This window comes from Ovis aries, chromosome 1, assembly GCF_016772045.2.
Source record: "Ovis aries strain OAR_USU_Benz2616 breed Rambouillet chromosome 1, ARS-UI_Ramb_v3.0, whole genome shotgun sequence".
In the NCBI taxonomy this organism is placed as follows: domain Eukaryota; kingdom Metazoa; phylum Chordata; class Mammalia; order Artiodactyla; family Bovidae; genus Ovis; species Ovis aries.
Window position 1 is genome coordinate 108363764 of NC_056054.1, and position 24211 is coordinate 108387974.

At 49.1% G+C, this 24211-nt stretch overlaps 1 protein-coding gene across 4 annotated transcripts in view; it reads left to right on the forward strand.

Moving 5' to 3' along the window:
• The window catches only part of KIRREL1 (kirre like nephrin family adhesion molecule 1), a 104050-nt gene that overhangs the window by 13370 nt on the left and 66469 nt on the right, over positions 1–24211 (forward strand). Inside the window, exon 1 of one of the 4 annotated variants that reach the window (XM_060403241.1) lies at positions 1–22633. This exon is cut by the window's left edge and continues 12649 nt beyond it. The exons of the other annotated variants lie outside the window; for them this stretch is intronic. The gene's annotated coding sequence lies outside the window, so the exon portion shown is untranslated. The remainder of the gene's footprint in view (positions 22634–24211) is intronic. 4 annotated transcript variants of the gene reach the window in all.

Below are 24211 nucleotides of genomic sequence, written 5' to 3' on the forward strand. Positions count from 1 at the left end.
ACTTCCCAAAAAACCGCCAAGGCTCTCTATCTTGCCAGTGTCCCCAGTCAGGGCCAGAGCAGTAGTGTTCCCAGGAACCCGGCTGAGCCACCATGCCATTCCTTGTCCAGTTTCCCATTCTCGGTGGCTCAGAGCAGCTGGAGGCTGTTGTCCTTTACTGAGCCACTGTCTCTGGTGGATGGCTTGAGGGACCTTCCTCCCCTCTCCTCGGGGGCCAGGCTGAGAGAAGCTCTGGCATCTGGGGCAGCACCGGGTACCTGGAGGAGACTGGGGCCAGCAGGGGAGATGGCAGAGGTGAGCCTAGGCCACAGTCAGGACCTGATCTAGCTTCAGAGCAGGAATATCTTCCTTTTGGAATCCCATATTGTGTGTGTGTGTGCATGCTAAGTTGCTTCAGTCGTGTCCGACTCTTTACGACACTATGGACTGTAACCATGAGGCTCCCCTGTCCATGGGATTCTCCAGGAAAGAACACTGGAATGGGTTGCCATGCCCTCCTCCAGGGCATTTCCTGACTCGGGGATCGAACTCGTGTCTCCTGCATTGCAGGCAGATTCTTTACCACTGAGCTGCCAGGAAAGCCACACAGGGATGTCCTCAACCAAGCCATCCATGCCTGGGTGGACAGGGTGGATCCCAAGTGGCATCAGTGTGGGCAGAGAAAGAAAGGGATAGGGTGTCTGCCTTTGGAGATCTACTAATCTGATGGAGTGTGGACTAGGATACCAGACTGTATTGCTGCTGCTGCTGCTAAGTCGCTTCAGTCGTGTCCGACTCTTTGCGACCCCATGGACTGCAGCCCTCCAGGCACCTCCATCCATGGGACTTTCCAGGCAAGAGTACTGGAGTGGGGTGCCATTGCCTTCTCCGACCAGACTGTATTAGATCAGTGCAAACTCTTAGCCCTAAGCTTGAACTTGAGGGCGGAGGCTTGGTTTCTGCTGTCAGATAGTTAGTTGTCATAGAGGAGACAGGTTGCCATCTTCCTCAGGGTCTAAACACACACAGATCATCTAAATTAGGGGGGCATTTTGAACCCTGTTGTACATTTGCACAGGAGAAGATGGAAAGAGATACTGGAGCTGTAGGATTGGTCAGGGAAGGTTTCCTGGAGGGGACAAGAAAGGAAAACGGACCCCAGTGGGAAGGACTGGTAGGGCAGGACCCAGTGGGAAAGAAGAGACTGTTCTTACCGGAGGGTTGGGTGGGAGAAGAGTGGGAGCCGGGTCGGGGAGCGCTATGAAGCTAGGGCCCTGTGGGCTGCTGGCTCCGGGAGCCACGAGCTGCGGTGTCGCCTTGTCAAGTCGTGGCCCCTGCAGCATTCGCACCGGCCGCGTGACATACTCCCACATGCCAAGGCTGGGAGAGGAATGGGGTTACAGCAGCTCCTGGTCCCTTGAGGACAGGGGAGAATGTGAGTCCTCGAAGAGGAGGAGCTGACACGTCTGTGGGGAGACAGACGTGACCCTCTGGTCCTTCTGGAGGAGACAGTGGGGGTGTTCCGAGTTGGCTCTGCTGTGGAGCCTGCCTGGGGGGCAGCCTGTCTTTGTCAGGGGTTGCTACCCTGTTTCAAGGGTAGCCACAGCCCGAGGGCCTGGAAGTGCTGCCCGGTGGCCTGGCACGGGACAATCTGTCCACCAGCACAGACGCGCGCTCCACTGCGCCGGGTCTCTCCCTGCCCCCAGCTGGATGCTCCCTGGACCCCTTCCTCCCGCTGTCCTTCCCTGTCTGTCGGTCTGTCACTCGGCAGGAGTGAAATGTGCCCTACTCCTAGAGCATTTGGTGCTTGATAATTTGTGGATTATAGCTAACTCTCGATAAAGATTCCCCTAATTGCTTGGCTCACCTCAGGTTCTATCATCAAAGCAAAGCCGTGAGGCCCCCCTCTCGCCCTCCTTTTCTTTTTATTATCTCTTAATTAATCACTCTGGCTTTCACACTTAGCAGATAATTACAGTCTCCTGGGCACGCAGCTCATTTTCATAACCTCCTGCTCCAAGCCCGAAGCAGAGGGGGGAGGGGAGGAAGCGGGAGAGAAGGGGAGAGTGGGAACAGAGATGCTGGAGGGAGGTGGGGGCAGCTGGCTGCGGGTGCTGAGACCAAGGGAGGGGAAGAAAGGGACGTCAGGCAGCAGCACTGAGCGGGCGCGTGGATTGCTGAGCGGAGCACCGGCCCAGAACCCCTGGTCAGCCCAGCAGGCTGGTGGAGGCTCTGCTGCTGGTGGTCAGGGATATGGTCAGGCTCCCTGGGGGAGGCTCCACCTGGTCCATCAGAGCTGCTGCAGCCAGAGCTGCACGTCGCTGGCTGCCTTGGCCTCCCTGGTTGTGTGGGGGGATGAGGTAGGGTGGGATACAGCAGGAGGTGGTGTAGGCTGGTGACCAGAACACTCGATGAGGAGCAAGAGATGGTCCCAGTGAAGTTCATCGACCCTATGCGGGGAAGTGAAGTCTGCAGCGGTGAGAAAGGATGACAGGGAAAGACAGGGCAGGGCCACCACCCAGTTAGGACCCACGACTTGGCCTGGGAACATTTTCTGGGGAGAGCAGGACACACATTCTGGGGCTGAATCCCAGGGCCATGTGCGCTAAGTTGCTTCAGTTGTGTCCAGCTCTTTGCAGCCCTATGGGCCATAGCCCGTGAGGCTCATCTGTCCATGGGATTCTCCAGGCGAGAGTACTGGAGTGGGTTGCTATGCCCTCCCCCAGGGGATCTTCCCCACCCAGGGATCGAACCTGCCTCCCTTAAGTCTCCCGGGCTAGCACGTGGGTTCTTTACCAATAGCGCCACCTGGGAAGCCCACTCAGGGAATAACCACTCCATAATGGTGATTGGATGAAGAAAGGGAAGGCCTAGCTCTTAGACTCACACCTTGCAGGTGCTGTGCCAGGAGCTGACAACATGCTCCATCTCACAGATGAGGAAAACTGTGACCCAGGAAGAAGAGGTAAGGGAGGGAGAGAGCACTGTTCCTGCTGGGCCCTCAGCCCTGGCATAACCACAAACCTTGGGGCTTTCCTTGGGCTTCCAACCTGAAGATAAACAGCAAGGAGGATGTCCAGATGATGCATTTGAGAAGACTGAGAGATAGTCGAGTTTACTCAGAGGGTTAGACGCAGAGCGGGACTGGAACCCAAAGTTCTGGCAACTCACCACTGTTCCCCACTGCTGTTCATCTCGTCTCTGAGGGCAGGGCTCCTGGTCTGCAGGACGTGGTGGAGAATGGGGGGTGTCCACTCTTTCGCTCTCCGTATGGAATTTTCTTTCTTCACCCTAGCACAATGCTTGGTCTTGAGAAAGAAAAGAATTGGGTCCTATCAACCTTTTTGCCATTAACTAGCCATGAGACCTTGGAATTGTCATATATCTGAGTCTCAGGTTCTCCGTTGGTCAATGGGAACCTTGGAAAGACTGCAGACGGTATATGTAAACAGAGTTCCTGGCATGTGACAGGTGCTTAACAAATGGGAGCTGTGACTGCTATTGCTATTCCTATTGTTATCACCACATGGAAGCACCTAGCCCATGACCTTAGAAACCACATCAAACAAGTTAATTTTTTAGAAAGCTGATGAAGGAGAGAGAGTGCTTTGTTCACCTTCCTCAGTAAGGGAGGGCACAAAATTTCTACACTGTGCCACTTCTGGGATGTACTGTTAAGCAGTGACAACCCAGGTCACTCTGTCCCAGTGCAATTTTTCTTTTCACAAAGAAGTTGTCTGTTTCGACCAGGGCTACTTCCAGCTCACAGCTTATTGGCATCCAGCTCCAGGTAGGGTTGACATCCTCCCTTTGCTGACCTCTACACCTCAGACTGCCCACTGGACCTGCAGCAGCTGTGCCAGAGGGTTAAATGTGTCCAGTCTCACTCAGACGGTTTGTAGCGTCTGTCTTGGCTCCTGGTTTCCCAGGCTCTACCGTAGGAAAGTCTCATTCAGGAGGCAATATGGAAGGAGCACTGGGTTGCGAGTCTAGCGGTGAATTTTAGCTCCATTTGTGGTTGTCGGGACGTGTGCCTTATGCAGTGACCTGAGCCTGTTTTCTTATCATAAAATGAGAAGGGTAATAATCTCCAAGATTCTGGCTGCACCGTTTTCTGACTGTTTGCCATCCGGGGGGAGTTCACATAAAGGACTGCTTCTTCCTGAATGAGGCCCTGGATCTCTCTGATTTGGTTTTTGAGCCAAAACCAGAGGGATTGATTTCAGAGAGCCAGCGTTGGGGTGCCCCTGGAGAAGCATGGTTTGTTTAGGAACCAGGGTGGAAGCAAAGTTTTTATACATTTTTCAGATCTGATCTGGACTCTGGGTAAGGACAGCAGAAGTACCCTTCTCCCTGCAAACACACACACACAGGCACACACACACACACACAGAGTCTGCTGTCCTGGGAATGGAGATGATCCAGCCTGCTCTGGGAAGGTTGGGGACCCTGAATCAAGGATGTGGGTGCTCGTGTATGCCTGTTGATAAGAGTTTGTTTCTTAAGAAACGTGCTCTGATCTCACCCTCAACTTTAGCTTTGGTCTGTGAAAAGGTTTCGCAGAGTCTTGTGGGAACATAAACATTTGGCAGATTTCTTTCCCTGAAAGCTATTTCTTCTTTCTTTTTCTGGGAACTTTCGCCAGCAAGATCAAGGCCCCTCCACCCTCCCCTCCTCCCTCCCTTCTGCCTGAGACACCCTACCCCCTCTCTCCTCCTCCCCGCAATGAAAACAAAGTCATCTGGTGGGTACTGGGGATCATCGCAGAGCAAACTCAGCCAGAAGAAAAGAGTGAGGCAAACAGATAGCTCTCCCAAGAGAAGAAATTATAAGAAGGGAGGGGAGAGAGAGAAAATAAGCAAATGGCATCAGTGGTGAAAAGTGAATTCCAGGCATTTAAAATTCTTTTGGTTTTAATCATCTCAGAGGCCGACCAGAGCTGAGCTGTTGGGGGGAAGGGAAAAAATGAAAACCAGGGCCCTCTCCTAGGAGCAAGAGCCCAGGAATTTCAGTCTGTAAAGACCTAAGGCCTGCGCTATGTAAGCTTCTCCATCCTCACCCTCCACCTCCCGCATCTGATTCTCAAAAGGGTTACCTCCTCCAAGGGCCTTTTCTGACTAACCTTCCCTTTATCTCATTTCACAGGCTTAGTTTATACTCAGTTTTAAAGCACTGACCTTTCAGTTTTCTACCAGATTGCAAGTTCCCCAAGGCCCTGGATTCTGTTTTGTTCAAAACAAACAAAAATAACAAACAAACCCCAGCCTCTTTCATAAGTCATGCCCGGGCCTTCTCAGTGAGGGTCAGGGCCCCCAGAGAAGCTTCTGGGCCTGTTTTCCTCATTTGTAAAATGGATTTGAAGAGAGGAGCTGAGCCTGGAAGAATCTCTAGGTGGAATTGGGAAGCTGGGAGGGAGCCTGGCAGGTCCCGGCACCTCCTGTGTGCTGAGTTCTGTGTTGGCTGCTTCGGTCTCAAGGCCTGTCCTTTCTTCTTGCCCCCCTCCCTTAAGGCTGGGGCTGGTTGTTAGGAAAAGCGGCAAGTGAAGCCCCTGGACACTGGGGTTGGGGATTTGGGGGGTGGGTCACAGATTCTAAGTTCTTCTCGTTCCCTGGCCAGAGGGACAGGGTTGTTTAAAAGGTCTGGATATCTTGACAGCCTAGTCAGCTGATAGGTGGCGAGGCATGGAGAGGAGCCCACCCGAGGTTTCAGAAAAGTGTTAGTTGCTCAGTAGTGTTTGACTCTTTGCGACCCCATGGATCGTAGCCTGCCAGGTTTCCCTGGCCATAGGATTTTCCAAGCAAGAATACTGGAGTGGGTACCCATTCCCTTCTCCAGGGAGTCTTCCTGACCCAGGGATTGAACCCAGGTCTCCTGCACTGTAGGCAGATTCTTCACCCTCTGAGCCGCCACGGCCTCCTTCTCTCCTAGCCTGGCCCCTCCCTGTGTGCTCAGCATCTTGCTTCTTTCTGAGCGCCCTCCCTCTCCTCCCCCTCCTCCGCTATCTCCTTCACCATCTGGAGGCGGCTCTTTCCTTTCTCCTGACCACTAGGTGTTTCTCCCACTTTTCCATGTCCTCTTTCCCTTTCCCTTTCCGACTTTGTTTCTTATAATGCACCTCCCACTGTCTTCCCCCAACAGGACTATAGACATTGAGAGCTCGAGGGTATATTTGAGCTGATCTTAGATTGAGTGACCTGGATTTTCATCCTGACTCTTCTTGGGCAAGTGATATGCTATTTTGGAGCCTTGGTTTTTTCATCTATAAAACAAGGAGTCACTAGCTTCCCAGGTGGTACTAGTGGTAAAGAACCCGCCTGTCAATGCAGGAGACATAAGAGACACGGGTTCAATCCCTGGGTCAGGAAGATCCCCTGGAGGAGGGCATGGCAACCCACTCCAGTATTCTTGCCTGGAGAATCCCTATGGACAGAGGAGCCTGGCAGGTTACAGCCCATAGTGTTGCAAAGAGAGTTGGACATGACTGAAGTGACTTGGCACTCACAGATGATGCCCTGGAAGTATGCTTGAGCTTCTGAGCAAAAGGGCAGGATCTGGAGTTAGCTTGGGTTCAGATCCAGAACCTGCTGCCATCATGACCCTGTGCAGGTCCCTCTACTTTGGTATAGAAGAATAACAGCATCTGCTTCGTAGAGTGGTGATAAAGATTGAATTAAATAATCCGTGTAGAATGCTTCGAAGAGGTATCTGAGGTACTTTAAGTGGTTTGTGATAGCTCCTATTGCTGAATTGAATCCTAATATTTTGTGGTATGGAGTGATGAGAAGAGCCCTTGGATTTGTAGTCTGAAGACCTGGGTTCAGATTCCAGCTTCCTTCCCGATTTTCTGTGTGACCTTGTGCAATTTCATTTCGAGTTGTGAAGATAAGTTAATGAAAAGTCTCTGGGGACAAGGGGACCTTCTCTCTTGATCTTGCACCTGCTCCACCCTCTGTGCCTAGAAAGATGCCTGACATGGGCACTCAGGAAATGTGTGTGACCTAAATCATTGAGTATAAGATACTAATCTATGAACGAGGACATTGAGGCTCTGAATGGGGAAATGAATTGATTGAGATAGATACAGCTAATGTTTGGTGTGTTTGCATGTGTGAGTGCATGCAGGGAGAGGGGGTGCTGTTGTGTACTGTGGGATGTCTAGCAGCGTCCCTGGCTTCTACTCACTAGAGCCAGTAGCAACACTCTCCATTCACTGGTGTGACAATAAAAGATGTCTCTTTACATTTCCAAGTGCCCCCGGGATAAAATCACCCTAGAAAAAGTGAAAGCGAAAGCTGCTCAGTCATGTCCGACTCTTTGTGTCCCCATGGATTGTAGCCTTCCAGGCTCCTCTGTCCATGAAATTCTCCAGGCCAGAAGATGAATGGGTAGCCGTTCCCTTCTCCAGGGGTTCTTCCCAACCCATGGATTGAACCCATGTCTCCTGAATTGCAGGCAGATTCTTTAGCATCTCAGCCACTGGGGAAACCCAAGAATACTGGAGTGGGTAGCCTATCCCTTCTCCAAGGGATCTTCCTAACTCAGAAATTGAACCGGGGTCTCCTGCATTGCAGGTAGATTCTTTGCCAGCTGAGCTACCAGGGAAGCCCTGGAAATCAAGTCTTCTGACCCCCAAGCCATAGCTTTCTCTAAAATGGCAGATTGTTGTTTATTTCTCCCTTTACGCAAGTATTTAACCTTGACCTGTATCATACAATTAAGAGAGAATGGTTTATGTTGTTGAGGAGTAAGTAGAATATTTCAATCTCTAGACCATTTTAGGAATGATTAAGTCTCCACTTAGACCATAACTTACCAACAGAGGGGCCAGGGAATGACCGGGTAGCTGGCAAAGACAGCCACTTGGACAGTCCGTTCATGGGGAGTGAGTGGAGGCCCTGACTTTCTTTAGAAACATGTGATGAGGATTTCTGGGAGGTCTACCCCACCTCTGCCTTGAGCAGATAAAAGCAGACCCCTGTGGTGCCAGACCGTAGGACTAGCTCTTTTGGGTCTCAGGCACCTGATTGACCTCCCACTTCCCTCAAATACCCCCCTCCTCAACCTGGCCCCTACCCCCAACAGCTATAGCTGCTGAGACTTCTCTGATGTCCTCGGGCACCTTAAAGTACAGAAAAATCAAAGATTTAATCCAGCCCTTGAAAGTTGCCAATGAAAACCAAGACTCAGGAGTATAGGTGACTCACTGCCCCAGAGCAGATACTAGAAGTTCCGCCTTCACCCTGCCCTGCCCCCCATGCACAACACACACACACACACACACACACACACACACACACACACACACAGGCCACCCAGCAGTTTGGAAAACTACTGCTTTACCTCCACAGACCTCCCTGTCTTCCTCCCCCACCATTCCCAATTGCACAGATTAAGAAGTCCTTTCTTGGTGCCTGGGGGGTGAGGGGATGGGGAATAGATAAGGAATCTATTGCCCATTAATTGCTAGAAGAGTTGAGGCCCATAGAGGAAGGTGGTGGTCCCCAGAGAATCTTGGGTAACACTGGTCCTGGGATTACCAACAGATCACCTCCCCGCCACCCGCCGCCACCACCTCCCCCCCCCCCCCACCACCAACTTCCCTTATCCTTCGACCTCTGCCCCTGTCTCTCCTAAAGGGCCTTGTCTTGCTGTCATGGCAACCAGGGGATTAGGGCCATCTAGGAAGCCCAGTGACAGGGGAGAGGGCTTAGAGGAGAGGCAGGTGAAAGGAGGAAAGGAGAGAATGAGGTGATGATAAGGAAACTGAGTCGGGTGGGGGGAGAGCAGGGCAGAGAGGAAGGTGAAAGGAAGGGAGGGGATGAGAGAAACCTCATCCATCCTAAGAGAGAGAAGGAGGGAGGGGCGGGGAGGGAAGAGAGAGAGAGAAACCTCAACTTTTATTTAAAATCAGAGAGCAGTTGTACGCCTGGAGTCGTTGCCATGGCAACGGCAAAGAAAAGGAGATAGAGAGCTTGTGAAGCCGTGAAAACCCAATAGGGGTAAATGTTTAAAGCCAGGAACAAAAACCATTCAGAGATAATTAAGTAACAGGCTGCAGGTTCCAGACTCCTGCCCATTGTCAGGGGACTTGGCCTGAGATGCCAGCTTGCTCTACCTCTCCTTCTCCCCTGCCTTTATCCTTGTCCTCACTCACCAAGAGGATTTCCAAGCAGCAGCTAGGGAGCCCCAACCCTCCTTCCAACCTTATTCCCTTTAACTGGGGACTGCCCCTCTCACTCCAGTGCCAGCTCCCTGGACCAAGGCTGGACAAGCTTTCTGTCCTCCACTATTAGGAAAAATACAGTCTTTGTAGGGAAAAAAACGCTTTGGTCAGATAGAAGAACTTGTGGATGCTAAATTGCTAGATGGACAGTTAAGTTGCGGACTTTCTTCCCTTGGAGGACTTCGAGGTTAAGGGGTGCAGATGTCGCAAGCAGGCTGACCTCTGTGCTGACTGTCACCCTCTGGGTCTCTGAAATGCTGGGACGCCTGGACTCTTCCTTCAGAGGTGGAAGTCTGGGAGCTTTGCTGGGGCTGTTTAACTGTGTTTAATTCTACCTCTAATTCCTCTTTGAATGCTCCTTAGGATTTTTTTTCCCAGCAGGCTTAATCTCCCCAAGCTTCAAGATGGCCAAAAGCTAAGCTGATATTTTGAGGGTTAGGTATACTCGGCAGAAATAAAAAAGAAAGAAAATGCCAAAGTACTTTTTTGTATTTTAAATGAGTCTCACTCAGTCACCTCACTCCCACCCTAGACATCACAACAACTGGCTGGACCCTTGCCCTGTCTCCTCAGGGAAATAATCTTTTGAGTTCTGCCTCCCCCTACCTTCAGATGCCTCCCAAGAAATCCTGGATATCAGAGAAGGCTGTGATGTTCTTTCCTTCCTCTCATCTCGGGATGCAGTTCTGAACTGAAGGCCAAAATAGCTAAGTTGCAAGAGTCCTGTTTTATATCTATAGCCTTCCCCCACCCTGCCACCCACTGTTATCACCCACCTCCAGTCCATTCCTCCAGATACTCTCAATTTTATCCTTAGACTAAGCCAGCTGGTCAGAGAGTGGCAAACCGAGAATGAATGGTTTGGGCCCCTCGAAGAATTGCTTTTACTGAGCTGAGCCTTTGGCACTGTGCCATCAGCCTGCACTGAGGAATGTTCTAAGGGGCAGCCCTGTGCAATTCCTTATTTTATTTATGGTAGGGACGTTACGTTACCCAGGACATGGTTCTACACAACACAGTGAACCTTGTATGGGGATCCACAGAAGAAAGTTCTGTAGTGGTACTTTTCCTAAGGTACCGGTTAGTGTTTATTTTACGGGTACTGTAAATTGCATCACTAATTCTGAATTTTTTCCTCTGCACATGCTGCTTGGAAGCTAAAGGCTAATCTTGCAGTCCTCTCTGATGAGGACTGAGGATCTTGTGGCAAATATTTAGTATATAACTTTACCTGTCCCTCAGTTTATTTCTCCAGTGCTTACTCTCTTTCCCTATTTGCCTAAGCATCACCATCTGCGCAGTGTCTCATGTCATCTCTTCATTTTACTGTTTTTTTAAAAGAAATATTTACTTATTATTTGGCTGCACCGGATCTTAGTTGCAGTTGGGGGCACTTGGAAATGTAAAGAGACATCAGTGGGAACTCTTAGTTGCGGCATGTGGGATCTAGTTCCCTGACCAGGGATCGAACCTGGGGCCCCTGCATTGGGAATGCTGAGTGTTAGCCACTGGACCACCGGGGAAGTCCCAATTTATTGTTTACATAATTGACCCTGTGTGTGCTGCCTCGAGTCTTTTTTGTAATGAATAAATGAAATGAGTTAAAATATATAAAACGTATAGCATAGTGCCTGGCACACAATAAGCTAGCAGCTACTGAAATGTCAGCTACTATTTTAAGTAACAAATAATATAAGTTGTCTGTAATCTTCCTTTTAGAGGTGCTATAAAGATGGAGCAGAGGCTGTGGAGAGCTGAGTCCCCCAGATTAAAGTCCGTCTGTAAATACAGTTAACTCCCAATTGACCCAGTAGCGGGAGAGCCTTGACAGAGATAACACTCAGCCACTGTTTCTTTTTAAGCTTTTTTTATTTTTTTAACTTTGGGATGCATCATGGTGGTGCTCATGATGATAATAATCAGATTTACTTTGCTTATTAGAGTTGACTTGGATGGCTATTTAAATGGGTTTCTAATTCCCTGCTCACACCAAGACTGACAACCGAGACATTCTGGGTGGCAAAAGGAATCAACCTGCCTGGGATTAAGATTTTTCCATGGATAATTCCCAGAGTGCGAAGCCTATATGTGAGTAATGGAGAGCTGATAGCGTTTCGTTGGATGCGTGACGCCCAGCCAGAAGAGGTGAGAACTAAGCCCAGGGAAGGTAGTAGGGTGAGACAAGGAGAGGTTGACAAAACGTGACCTCTGCTTCCGAGCTTGGCGCGACCTGATCTCTATCATGTGAGGCTGGCCCTTTTTTTCCCAGTCAACCTTTCATTGAGTCCTGGAGGAAGAAGAAAGCACAGACGCAAGCAACAAAAAACAGTCACCCATAACCAGCTTGTTTTGTTCAGCCCTGCATTTACTGAGCATTTACTATATGCTGGGCATTGCAAAGTACGCGGTATGCCAGGAGAGGAGAGTTCTCTTTATGGCCTCAGGGTGGGCTTCTGGTCTTTCTGTTGGAGAAACTGTCCAGTGAGTTCACAGTCCTGAAATGAGCACCTCCAGTCACTCGTCATATTCCTCCTTTCCCCCTTCTGCGTGTGCATTGCTTAAGTCCCTTTTAAGCTCTTCTTTCTCAGGTTCCTCTCCAGCCCTCCCTCCTTTTCTATTACCGTTCCAGGGTCCTTTTCTCTTCAAAGTTCTTTTCACACTTTTCAAGATCTTTCTCTTTTGTTTCTATTAAAATAATTATTTTAAGAAAGAAAATAGCTTTGTATTGTTTTCTTCCTCTACCTTCTCTTCTTTAAAAAAAAAACAAAAACCTCTTTCCCAATTACTTACAAGAGGAAAAAACAAAAACAAAAAAAAAACCCCAGCAGCCCTCCCAGTCTCTCAGTTCTTTTGCTCAAAAGACAAAAGATCCTTCAGAATTAGAAAGGGGGGAAAGAAAAAAAAAAAAAGGATTCCAGTTAAAAATCTTCGTCAGGGTCAAAAACCTGACAGAAAAGCTTTGTTTGAAGGGAATGTGAAGGGGGGGAGGAGGGAACTGGCAACTAGCAACTCTCAACCTCAAAAGGCAAATATCTTGAGGGTTGAAGGGAATCTGGAGATAGTGAGCATTCCCACTGAAGTATTGGAATAGCTTTGATTTCCTTTTTAACCAGAGAGTCTTCTCTTTCTGAGGCTACTAGAATATGCTGAGAAGAACTCAGCATATTGGGAAGGAAAGAGAAGATGGAAACTACCGTTTTAATGTCATCTGGTTGAGAATTGTCAAGAGTCAGAGTTGGGATGAATGGAAAGAAAATCCAGGCCTTGAAATCTCAGGCTCCAAAGGGCTACACTGCTGTTCCTGGATTAATACTTTCTGAGAGCGAGAACAGGGAGGGAGTAAGCAGGGTATAGGCGCTGGGGGGGACCAGGGGAACTTACACCGTGAAACCCTAGGAGAGATCTGTGGGCAGGGGGGCGGCCACAGGGCAGGGTTGTTCTGCAGCTAGGATGGAGAGAGACGGCTGCCCACCTGGGAATGAAACCTGAGAGGGTGTGTGCTATATGGAAAGAGATGGAGGTGGGGAAACAAAGTTCCAACTGATCATAGCTTCTCCAGGACTTACAGGCATTAAAGATTCAGAAATGTCCTTTGGACTGAGGAACAGTGAAAGCAAGGTGACATGGGGCATTACTGAAGGAGTGTCACGAATGAGAAGACTAGAATGAGGAAGAAACCATAAAGCTGGACACCTAGACAAAAACGAAGTGCAGAAAGAGGACAGGATCCCATATAAATGCCTACCTTCCCAGGAGGCCATGCTGATGCTGGTAGATGGGGCAGCTTGAGAACTATTTGTAGCCAGTGTTTAAATCCCAGGCTGCTTTTGCCCCAGCACCTGGTATCCAGCCATCGATTGATGTGTGACAAGGGAATATAAACCCATTTTAATGTTAGCCTGAACAAAACATGATTAGGAAGAGAAATTTGCTTCAGCAGTTCTGGCTGCTGCAGCAAAGAAGTTACATAAGGTTTACATAAATGACTTGAGACCATCTTCCCCATCCCATTCCCAGGTCTCTGACTTGAACAAAGAAGTAGAGGCCCAAGAGCCTCCACCCTTGCCTTCTGAAAGTTCCAGAGACAGACACGCTGCCTGGGAGCAGAGCTAAGACCTTCAGCCTATAAAAGGACATTGAACAAGGGCACAGATCAAATAATTCAGTACATAATGACATACACGCAAAGGGGAAAAGGGGGAGAGGAGGGCAGGGAGGGGCAGATTGGAAGGGGAAGGAAAAATTGCTGAGGCAAAGTGTGGCTCCTGACTCCTCTCCTGTGATGGGGGAAAGCAAAAAAAAAAAAAAAAAAAAAGGAGCAGAGTTACCCTGGGACAGTTGCCGAAGAATAGGATGGATTTAGGAAGGAATTAACTCTATGTGTCCTGTGTTATTATGGCTACAATTTAAGGTGGGCCAAGGAAAGGAGGCGGAACATCTTGGCAGGGACTCTTTAGGTGATTGGGAAGGACTGAGGGAGTCGGTGGCAATGGGGGTGACTCTCGGGATGACGTTCCTGTGGTACGGAGATGTCCCAGACTGAGCTCCACGTGGCCCCCTTAGAGCAAGCTCTTCAATCAGGGTACTTCATCTGGGTGGAGGAAGGCAGGAGTGGAAACTCCAGGCCTAATTGCTAGGTCTCTCTCAGCTCTTCCAGGGAGCACAGGGCAGGAAATTCCTCAAATTCCAGGCTTGTAGGATCATTGCTGAGCGTAACCGCAGAGCGAGGGAAAGAGGCAGAGAGGCAGAGAGGGCGTCCTCTCCATCTTTTTTCCTCCCCAGTTTTAAAGCAGCAGCAAATTAGAAGGATTTAGCGGGGCTGATAGCTAACAGAGAGGTCCCAAACATAACAGTCTCCTGTAAGCAAAGTTCCAGGTCTGGGAGTCCCAGAGAAGCTAGACCTGGATTGAGTAAGTCTGAGGTTGAAAATAGATTGCTGTGGACTGGGAGAGGAATTTTTCCCAGGGTGATTTTTTTTTTTTAATTTTCTTTTTAAAGCTCTAAGGAGTAACTAGTGGAAAGGAACTTGCTTTAGTAGGGCATGAGCAAGAACTATCTTGTTGAAATAAATGATGGTGGAGCAGGGAGAACATTGAAAGAGATCTTGGGGGTTTGCAGAATTTTGTTCTGCTCAAAGGAGGAGATCAGTCAGGTCTCCCACAGCACTGGGTGGGGAGGGGAGAACCAGTGCTGTTCCTCACGCTGTTCCCTGCACTGCTCATACATCTCCTCAGCCTCCATGCTCATTCAGACCAGTGACCCCTCTTCCCACCCCAGGCCCTCTGAAATCTGGATTTGCCTCCAAGATGTACTTTTAGTGCCTCTCTCTTAAGTAGTCTTCTCTGCTCCCTCCAAAAATCTGTTCTTTCCTGGGAGCTTCTAAAGCAAATTGCTTGAATTTCTTGATTTGGCAGTTATATTCTGCCTTAATCATAGTGAGTTGTTTACCTCTGCCTGTCTCACCAGACTGGAGGATAGAATGTGTCTTGTTCCTATTTGTAATTTCCCTCTTCTCCCCAGCACCAGAGTGCCTCCTGCACAAGTCCACACACACACATACACACGCACACACACACACACACACAGCTGTTGAATGAATATTCTGGTCATTGGCAGGTCCCCATAATGAAATTTTAATTCAAAATCTGGTTCCTCTTCCAGCTAACCACTTCTGTTCCTCCCTATCACTTAATATGTGCTCAGAGAATGCAAACACTTTTTTAATATTATCTTCAGTAGAACATAATTAGGTGCCACTAAAAATTCATTATCATGCTTTCCAAAGCCAAAAAGAAATGACTTTTCATTATCCACACCACCGGTCTTCCTCAGTGGTACCAATAACTGAGATGCGAGTGTTTATACCAGCACTGATGGTGGGACCCCAGCGGAGGGCAGTGGCGCTCACTGGGGTGGAGGGGGCAGGGGCATGACCCTCGGCCTCTGTATGCCTTGCTTCTCAGTGGCTGTGCATTCTGGGATCTGTCCAGGGCAATTAGTGTTGGTACTCTTCCCTCAGCAGCAACCTAAAAATGGCCAGAGTGGGCTGGCATCAAGGAAGTAGCTCCACCAAAACCTCAAAAATTCAGTCCAAAGTGTTGTACCCTGGGTTTCATTCTAGGGCTGCTGCAGTCTTTCTTGGGACAGAAATAAGGAGCCTTTTTGGTTCTTCAGACCCACACGTCCCCTTTTGTTATCAGATCTCTTTCCTGGGCAGCAAGTGCAGACTTTTCACTGCTCTTGAGTGTGGGTTCTCCACCAAACAGTTCAGCTGGCTGCATGGTGTCAAAATGACCCCTTGGTTTGGATACTTCGTTCAGCTGGCGAAAGGATCGCAGTGCACAAGACATTGTCTTGGTCTCCTTCCTGATTACTGAATGAGCTGTGTGACTTTGAACAAGTTGCTTAACCTCCCTGGGTCTCAGTCTCCCCTAGTGAGGAAGCTGGGCTAGGTGAAAGCAGAGGCTCTTTTTAGCTGTTGCTTTCATGTCTATATATAAAGTTATTATGTTTTTAACTTTCTTCCCTTACCTGTGGGAAGACTGAGAGAGGGGTCTTTATGAAGGGAGTTTTCTTTAGTCCTTTCTGTGCCGTTGTCAGGCTTCAGGGGTAAATTATACCTCTACTCACCAGGAGATATATATATATATATAAGAAACTACAGATAAATATAACGTAACCTGAGGCGTTAAATACTGAAGGGACTGCACGTAATGCTGGCTGTGGTTATAGACGGTGTGGTTTGGCCAACCTTCCTTAAAAAGGTAAGTCTGGAGCAGGGCGCAGAAGGAAGAGACACGGCTCGGATTGCAAGGCAAGAAAGAAATCCAGTCCAGGTGTGTGGGCGGGGGCGTTGGGGGTGGGTCTTGGTGGGCAGCTATTAAGGCCTTGTGCACCTGGATTCTCATAGGCAGCTATTGTGGGTTCTTGAGAAGTGGGTCAAGATAATGAAGTTTGAGAAGCTGCAGTCAGATCTCTGGGCGAATGGAAGTGGGGAAAGTCAGAAGCAGGGAGGATGCTGAAGGGGCCATTATCATCCAAATGAGATCAGTGGGATGCCAGCAGTGTGGAAACCTTTGTAAGGATCTGGAGGAAGGGAGTCTCAGAATTATGTCGGTTCAGTCATTTAGCTTGTGGTAAACACCTCCATGTGTTCTGGCATGTCAGTTCTGGAGGTGCCTAGTCCGTGGATGAGGATACTGAAGATCAGATAAGGGATGGGGCTAGTCCAGTGCCACGAAGCTGATTCTGCTGAAACCAGGGCTGGAAATCTCACATGCTGATTCCCATTCCAGTGCTCTTTCTATGACAGCTAAGTACCACCCAAATTCCTTGAACTCAGTTTCCCTGTTAACTTTGAGATAGCTTCTGAGGAGTTCCTCTGAATTTAGACTATGTGACCTTAACACACCCAGGGAGCTCTGCAAACGATGGGCTGTCCCCAACAGTCAAAAGTCAGGACTTGCCCCAGATGCTTTGCCAGCTGCCAGAATCCCAGGCTCTGAGATTTAAACTCCCCACACAGCTTCCAGCACCGATTGCCCAATAACTTGATCGGAAGGGAGGAAGGGGATCCAAGTGTTCAGGCAAGTACTGCTCCGCCGGGCTCCTCTCCTGCCTGTCCACATCTGTACCCTTTGAAGAAAGTGAGAGCATCCGCGAGCCTTCTGCTGAAGTGCCGCGGGCCCTGTTTCCAGGCTGCTGCTTCCTTCTGTGGATTCTAATCCGGGTGTGCCCAGTGCGGGTGCAAGTGAGGGGAGACCTAGGACTTGGTCCAGGAGGATCCAGCAGTGACCGCCCTAGATGATGCTAGGGTCCACAGGTGTCTTCTGGAGTTCTTTTTTGGAGCCCTGTGTGGCTCCCACAATTTCCTCTCCACAGCTTTGGCCTGCAGCCATGAAGTGGGCCGAGCAATTGCTAAGTTCCTGGCCTGGAAGTCCACGCCTTCCTCTTTTGGCCTCAGAAAACAGTAGAAGGTGCAAGTTGTACCCCTAAGTGATTGTTTTACATCCCCATTGTCTTTTGTGAGTGATAGGGAGTGACAGGAGGGGGCTGACCCCAAATGGACATGGCTGTGCTTTATCATCTTTGTCAACAAAAACCTCCATCATCTTACTGAGGGTGAGGGCTCCGCTGCTTCAGAGGGTCAATAGTGTGTTTTCATTTCAGTTAGTTTCAGTTCGTCAAGCAATTATTGAGTGCCAGGCACTGTTTGGTGCTGAGGAAACAGAGATAAATACAGTATGGTTGCTTGCCTTCAAGGCACACAGTTGAGTCAATTTTTATTTAAGACCAACAACACATCGGAGAAGGCAGTGGCACCCCACTCCAGTACTCTTGCCTGGAAAATCCCATGGACGGAGGAGCCTGGTAGGCTGCAGTCCATGGGGTCGCGAAGAGTCAGACACGGCTAAGCGACTTCACTTTCACTTTTAACTTTCATACATTGGAGAAGGAAATGGCAACCCCCTCCAGTGTTCTTGCCTGGAGAATGCCAGGGACGGCGGAGCCTGGTGGGCTGCCATCCATGGGGTCGCACAGAGTCGGACACGACTGAAGTGACTTAGCAGCTTAGCAGCAACAACACATATCTCAGACAGAGCAGAGACTGACTACAGGGAAAGGTATTTGGGGATAGAGAACAAGGGACAGTTATGGAAATCCCCTGCTAGCAGACCAGGCCAGCTATTCTGCCTTCTCTGAGGGGACGGCAGCTTCAGGACAGTGGAAGAGCACAAGAGGAGGAGTTGGGAAACGTGGGCGTCTTCTCCTTGCATTGCCATACTGTATGCACCAGGCAAATCATGTAACTGCTCTGGCACTGTGTCCTCATTCTAAATTGTGTGTGTGTATTAAGTCTCTTCAGTCATATCAGATTCTGTTCAACCCTATGGGCTGTAGCCCACCAGGCTCCTCTGTCCATTGGATTCTCCAGGCAAGAATACTGGGGTGGGTTGCCATTTCCTCCTCCAGGGGATCTTCCCAATCCAGGGATCAAACCCATGTCTTTTGTCTCCTGCATTGGCATGTGAGTTCTTTACCAATTCTAAACTGAAGGGCAATTAAATAATTTCTTAGATAGCTTCCATCTTTAAGAGTCAATCCAGGAAGACTTCCTGGAAGAAGTGCAATGTCTCTGTTTGAAAAATGGGGGAGGGGGGAGGAATATTAAGTTACTGTTCTGGAAAAGGTATCCATGCTGTGTAGTATCATCTGGAAAAAATAGATGGGAAAGGGTGGAGGGGGGGAGAGAATGGAGACAACAGATTTTTTTTTTTAATATATCTTTTTAAAATATTTATTTATTTGGCTGCACAAGAGACTTAGTTGTGGCATGCAAGATCTTCAGTTGAGGCATGTGGGATCTAGTTCCCTGGCCAGGGATTGAACCTGGTCCCCCTGCATTGGGAGTGCAGAATCTGAGCCACTGGACCATCGGGCAAGTCCTGAGACAACGTGTTTTGAAAAGATACTGTGAATAAGTAGCAAGGGAACTGGCAGATCTGGAGGATGGGTGTGGAAAGGCTTTTGGACCCAGTGCTTAGATCATACGGGTTTGTAGAGAGAAACTTGAAACAGACATAGCAGTTGCAATCCGGATGTTTTCCTTAAGCAAGTATCCCCTCCAAGGCTCTGCAGGGTCCGCCCTGACCCCAGAATAAAGGCAGCTCACCACCAGCTGTATTTTTAGGAGAGATGGCGGTGTGGCGAAAACTATGACAGTGATTCCTCAAAGGCTGGAATGGCTTGCCCTCAGCTGAGGAAACAAGACCAAGAAAAAGCGGTCCTCCCAGCAGCTGTGGGCAGCCCAGGTGTGGCTGGCCGATACCCTGTCACCAAGGCGGCCATGGCAACTGCTCCAGAAAGCCCCTTTGTATCTGCCTCCTCTGGGTGGAGAAGCCATCGTGGTTTCTTCTCCATGGTCCTGACTCCACAAGCTCTTTCCTGCCACTGTGTTTCATGTTGGGAACTCACTAGTGGGTTGTGAATGGAACAGAGCACTTAGGATGAGACAGGTCATGAGTGTCCTCCCCCAAGAATCCCCCCATTCTCTCCTGCCCACCAGAAAAAGGACAGAACGTATACAAATTCCTCAAAACGCACCTTTCTTTCAGTGTGGTGGATGCACTGAGTGGGAGAGAGTGAGAGCCAGAATGGAGGGGACACAGTAAGAAAAGGCGAAAGAGAGAAATAGGAGAAGTGGACCGAGAAAGAAAACATGGGTTTCCTTGGTGGTTCAATGGCTAAGACCCTGGACTCCCAAAGCAGGGGTTCCAGGTTTGGTCCCTAGTCAGGGAACTAGGTCCCTCATGCTGCAATGAAGATCAAAGATTCCGAGTACCCCAGCTAAGACCCGAGGCAGCCAGATAAAGAAAAGAAAAGAAAGCAGAAGAAAGAAATGGAGCAAAAGCACAAGTGAAGTGAAGTTAAAGTCGCTCAGTTGTGTCCAACTCTTTGTGACCCCCATGGACTACACAGTCCATAGAATTCTCCAGGCAGAATACTGGAGTGGGTTGCTATGCCCTCCCTCCTCTAGGGGATCTTCTCAACCCAGGGATCGAACCCAGGTCTCCCTCATTGTAGGAGAATTCTTTACCAGCTGAGCCACCAGGGAAGCCCCAAAGAACAAAAGAGGCAAGGAAATAAGGCTTCTGAGGTTGAGCCTGTAGCAGGAAGGGCAGGTGGCCCAGAGAAATTGGCTGAGACTGGAAGCTGGGAGGCCAGAATCAAGAGAAGATGGTCTTGGGGGATGGGAGGAAGGAAAGGTCCGGGGGCAAAATAGGCAAAGAAAGAAGAGAAACAGTGAGATGAGGAGGAAGAGGTACAGCCAAGAGTGGTGCAGAAGAGAAAAAGGAGCAAAAAGGTTAATGAAGAGGGGAGGCCAGAGGGGTGAGGGGACCGAAGAGGGAACCAGGAGCAGAGAGGAGAGGGCAGGGAGGGAGTGGAGTCACTGAAGAGGCACACCTGACTGGGTTAATGAGCCACTCTGCCTCTCCCACTCCCCAGGAGAAGTGCACTAATTATGCCTCCATCCTCCCAGATGGGAGGAGGTTGGAAATGCCCTCACCCAGCTGAATGGCTGGTGGAGTGAAGGGTGGGAGGAGGCCAGGCTGGGGTCAGGGGCAGGATGGCAGATGGCGCCCCTGCCCTGGATTAATCAGGCCTCCCCCGGGCTGGTGGTGGGCAGGCACATTGCCAGACGCGGGTGGTGCAGGAGGAGGAGGCACACCTATCTCAATTGGCCTTGTGGACTGCTGTCCTCTTGGGAGTGTGCTAAGAAAGCCAAAGAGCTCATGAGAAGCGGGGAGGAAGGAACTGTGGGCAGGGGTTTCTTCTCCCCGGCATGGGATATTTTCCCCTGCCCAGGATCACTGCTGGTACTGATGCTCTGCCTCAAATCTCAAAGGCACTAAAGTGAATCAGAGGCAGGTGAAACTCTAGCCTCAGGCTGCCCCAGTGTACCCCCTACACTGTTGTGCTGGATATCAGAGGAGCCGAGTTTCACATAATAACACCTGGACTCACTTATCTGCACTCGTGTATCATACACCCTCTAGGTGCCGTGGAGGATGAGGGGCAAATGGGGGCCTACCAATGTCCCATGAGTGGTTTATAACCTAAACCAGGGAGAGATGGGGACAGTATACTTAGGGAAATCCAAGGGAGTGAAGCACTCTATGGAATTCCAGCTGTGTAGCTTTTAAGGTCTTGAGCAAATTTCCGAGCATCCGTTCCCTTGTGCATGAACCATGTGCCAGGCACCTTTCTGAGCAACATTAGTACATTTATGCATTAACGATCTTTGGTTGTCCAGGTATTTTTCATCCCCATTGGACTGAAGAGGATTCTGAGGCACAGAGAAGTTAAGTGACTTGTCCAAAGTCTCACAGCTAAGACATGACAGAGCAGCTGCGATTGCAGTCTGTCTGGCCTGAAGGTCCTGCTGCCAACTACCTGCCCTGCTCTAAGGCCTTTCTCTGAGATGGAGATAATGAACTGAGTGCAGGGCTGCGGGGAGGAGTGGATCAGTTGGAAGCATCTAGCACATACTAGGTTTTTGATACCTTTGTGTCCTATTGGAGCAGGGCAGTAGATGCTATATTGCCCTGTGAGTAGCAGAGCCAGAAAGCTCAGACCAAGGACAGCTGACTTCGTTTTAGGGTGCTCTGGGAAAGCTTGACCATCAAAGAGAATTAATAGCTCAATTGTAGGGGCAGGGCAGGGGTAGCCCCCAGGGAAGAAATGATAATCCAGAGACCACTTCAAAAAGGGCCAATACTCCTGCCTTCTCACTCCACCCCCTTGCTGGTTTTACTAATTCAATTTCTTCCGACTCCCCTACACAACCCCACCCCCAACCATTGCCAAGTCCGTAACAGAAGGCCGGCTCACTCTTGTCTCTAGGCTTGGAACAACCCACCGTTATCACTACCTGGAATGCCCTCCCTCACTCTACTGCCTACCCTTGACCTTCACTGCGTGCAAAACCAGCCCCAGCACTCCAGGAAGAACTGTGACTTAATTTGTCTGCTGATCGGAGTCTCTCCCGCCTGGGCCCCTCAGAGTGTCTGCACTAGTCGGTTTATTGTATTGTATTGTATTTATTTATTTATTTGGCTGTGTCAGCTCTTCATTGTGTCGTGTGAGACCCTTCATGTGGTGAACAGATTGTTTAGTTGGGGTGCGTGGGCTCAGTTGCTCTGAGGCATGTGGGATCTTAGTTCCCCGACCAGGGATTGAACCAGCATCCCCTGCATTGCAAGGTGGGTTCCCAGCCACTGGACCACCAGCAAAGTCCGCTAGTTGGTCTATTGCTTGAACAATCCCTCCCTAACACTGGGGAATGTGTAGATAACCGTGTGTATGTATGTCCCATCCAGAATGAGTAGAAATGGGTTGTTGTTGGTAGTTTAGTCTCTAAGTCATGTCCGGCTTTTGCGACCCACCCCATGGACTGTAGCCCAATGCAGCTTAAATGAATTGAGGGTTAATTTGGGCTATTTCTTTTAGCTGTTGCAAAGGTGGGTAAAAGTCCAACTTATCATTCTAGCAACTAGCTATCGCAAAGATCTCTGGTGTATTCCATTTGCCAGTAATGTGCCAGGCCTTCAGCCAGCACAGGGAAGCCAGTGAACAAGAGGGTTTCCATCGCTGGGGGGCAGAAAGCACGGGAGGCGTTTTCCCCTGAGAAACCTCAGGGTCAGCTCAGATGACATGTTTTTCATTAATTTTTCTCTCTTTCTTCCTAAATAGCAGATACATAACACCTTTTGGTTTACTGTTTGACAAACCCTTCTTTCCGTTTTCATTACAGACCCATGAAGTAGGTATCATCTCCATTTTATAGGTGGACAAACTGTTACCAAGAGAGGATATTTACCTTCTCCGGAGCCAGGTAGAGCCAGGATGCAGACGGTGCTCTCTTTCCAGGTACTAGCACATGTTCCCCTGCACAGCACCGTGTCATAAAAATTACCCTACCTGGAGGCTTCATTTCTCCTTAAGTTAGAATAAATAACCTTTATCTCTGTGGTCATCTGCTCAAACCTTTATGAAGCACATAATTGTGTCTGGCTCGGAGTGGATGCAGTACAAAGGGATACGTATGGCCCAGCCTCTGCCCTGTGGGGCCTGCAGTCTCAGCCAAGGCACTGACATGGATAAGCCTGTACAGGGCATGTAGGCAGCAGAATAAAAACAATAACCTAACATGAATCGACAGCAAAGTATTTAAAGACTGTGCGAGGCAAGGGTGAGTACGTTTTAGGGGTGGGACAGGATGAACAACTCTTGCCAAGCTGCCTGGGCAGTACTCCACAGTGCCAGACCATGGGAGTGCCTTTTCAATCCCCATCCTAATTCTCTCTCCTCTTGCTATAACAAAGTGTGTGTGTGTGTGTGTGTGTGTGTGTGTGTGTGTGTGTGTCTGCACATGTATAATTCTTCAGGCTGCCAGTGCACAATTTGGGTTGGTTGTAAGGCAAGTAGTTATGGGAGTCCTATATTTAGATAATGATGGGGAAACTTTTAGCCCTCCTGTAGCAGTATAGTAAAATTTACTCTCCTTCAATATACATCAAGTTTATCTCTTAACACGGGCGCTTTTATGAGATGGAGTGAGCACCTGTAATGTAGGGAACAGAGAGAGAGAGAGAGAGAGGGAGGGAAGGAGGGAAACTGAAATCAGAAAGATATGAATTTTAATCCTCAACCTGCTAATATTTAGTCACATTCATGACACTGGGCAATTTATCTGAGCTGGCTGAGCCTCAGTTGCCTTGTGTGCAATTGGGAAAATTATCTCTGCCTCGCAGGGCTGTGGAAAGAAATAAGTGACATTGTGTGTATAAAGCACTCTATAACCTGAAGGCCAAAAGTATTTTTGTTAAATTTTTTAATATGTTTTTAGCAGATAATGCACATGGCACAACATTTTTTTCGTGTGAGAAGGTAAACTGAAAATCTCTTTCCCATTGCTGCCTTCTAGCCACCATTTCCCTTTTCCTTGTGTAGTTTGATCCTCAAAATTTCTGTATAGTTGGCAGGACAGGGTTTTTTATCCCTATTTTTTAGGAATGGAAACTGAAGCCCAGAGAGGTTAAACAGTTTGAAAACGGTGGAATTAGAACCCAGGTCCTCCTGTTAATAACCCAGCTTGTTGTTCTCTGTATGTCACACCAGAAGGCTTGGTCAGAGATGCCCCTGCAAGGTCTTGACCCTTGTGATTTTGGCTCAGAGACTTTCAAGAATCTTATGAAAGTTGTTGACTTCCCCTGCAATGCCATTCAGATTCTCCCATATAATTTTATGTGATTTCTGTAGAAGCCCTCCCCATAATGCCTTCCTTATATCCTCAACAAGGTGTTAGCTTCATGGGACTTCTCTGGAGAGCGATGGCACATGCCCAGTAACCTGCAAGCAGAGACTGCTCCCCATGAAGCCCAGGGTTCTGGTCTTGGAAGATCTGGGTTCAACTCCTGGCCATGTATGCCTTAATGATCTTAGACA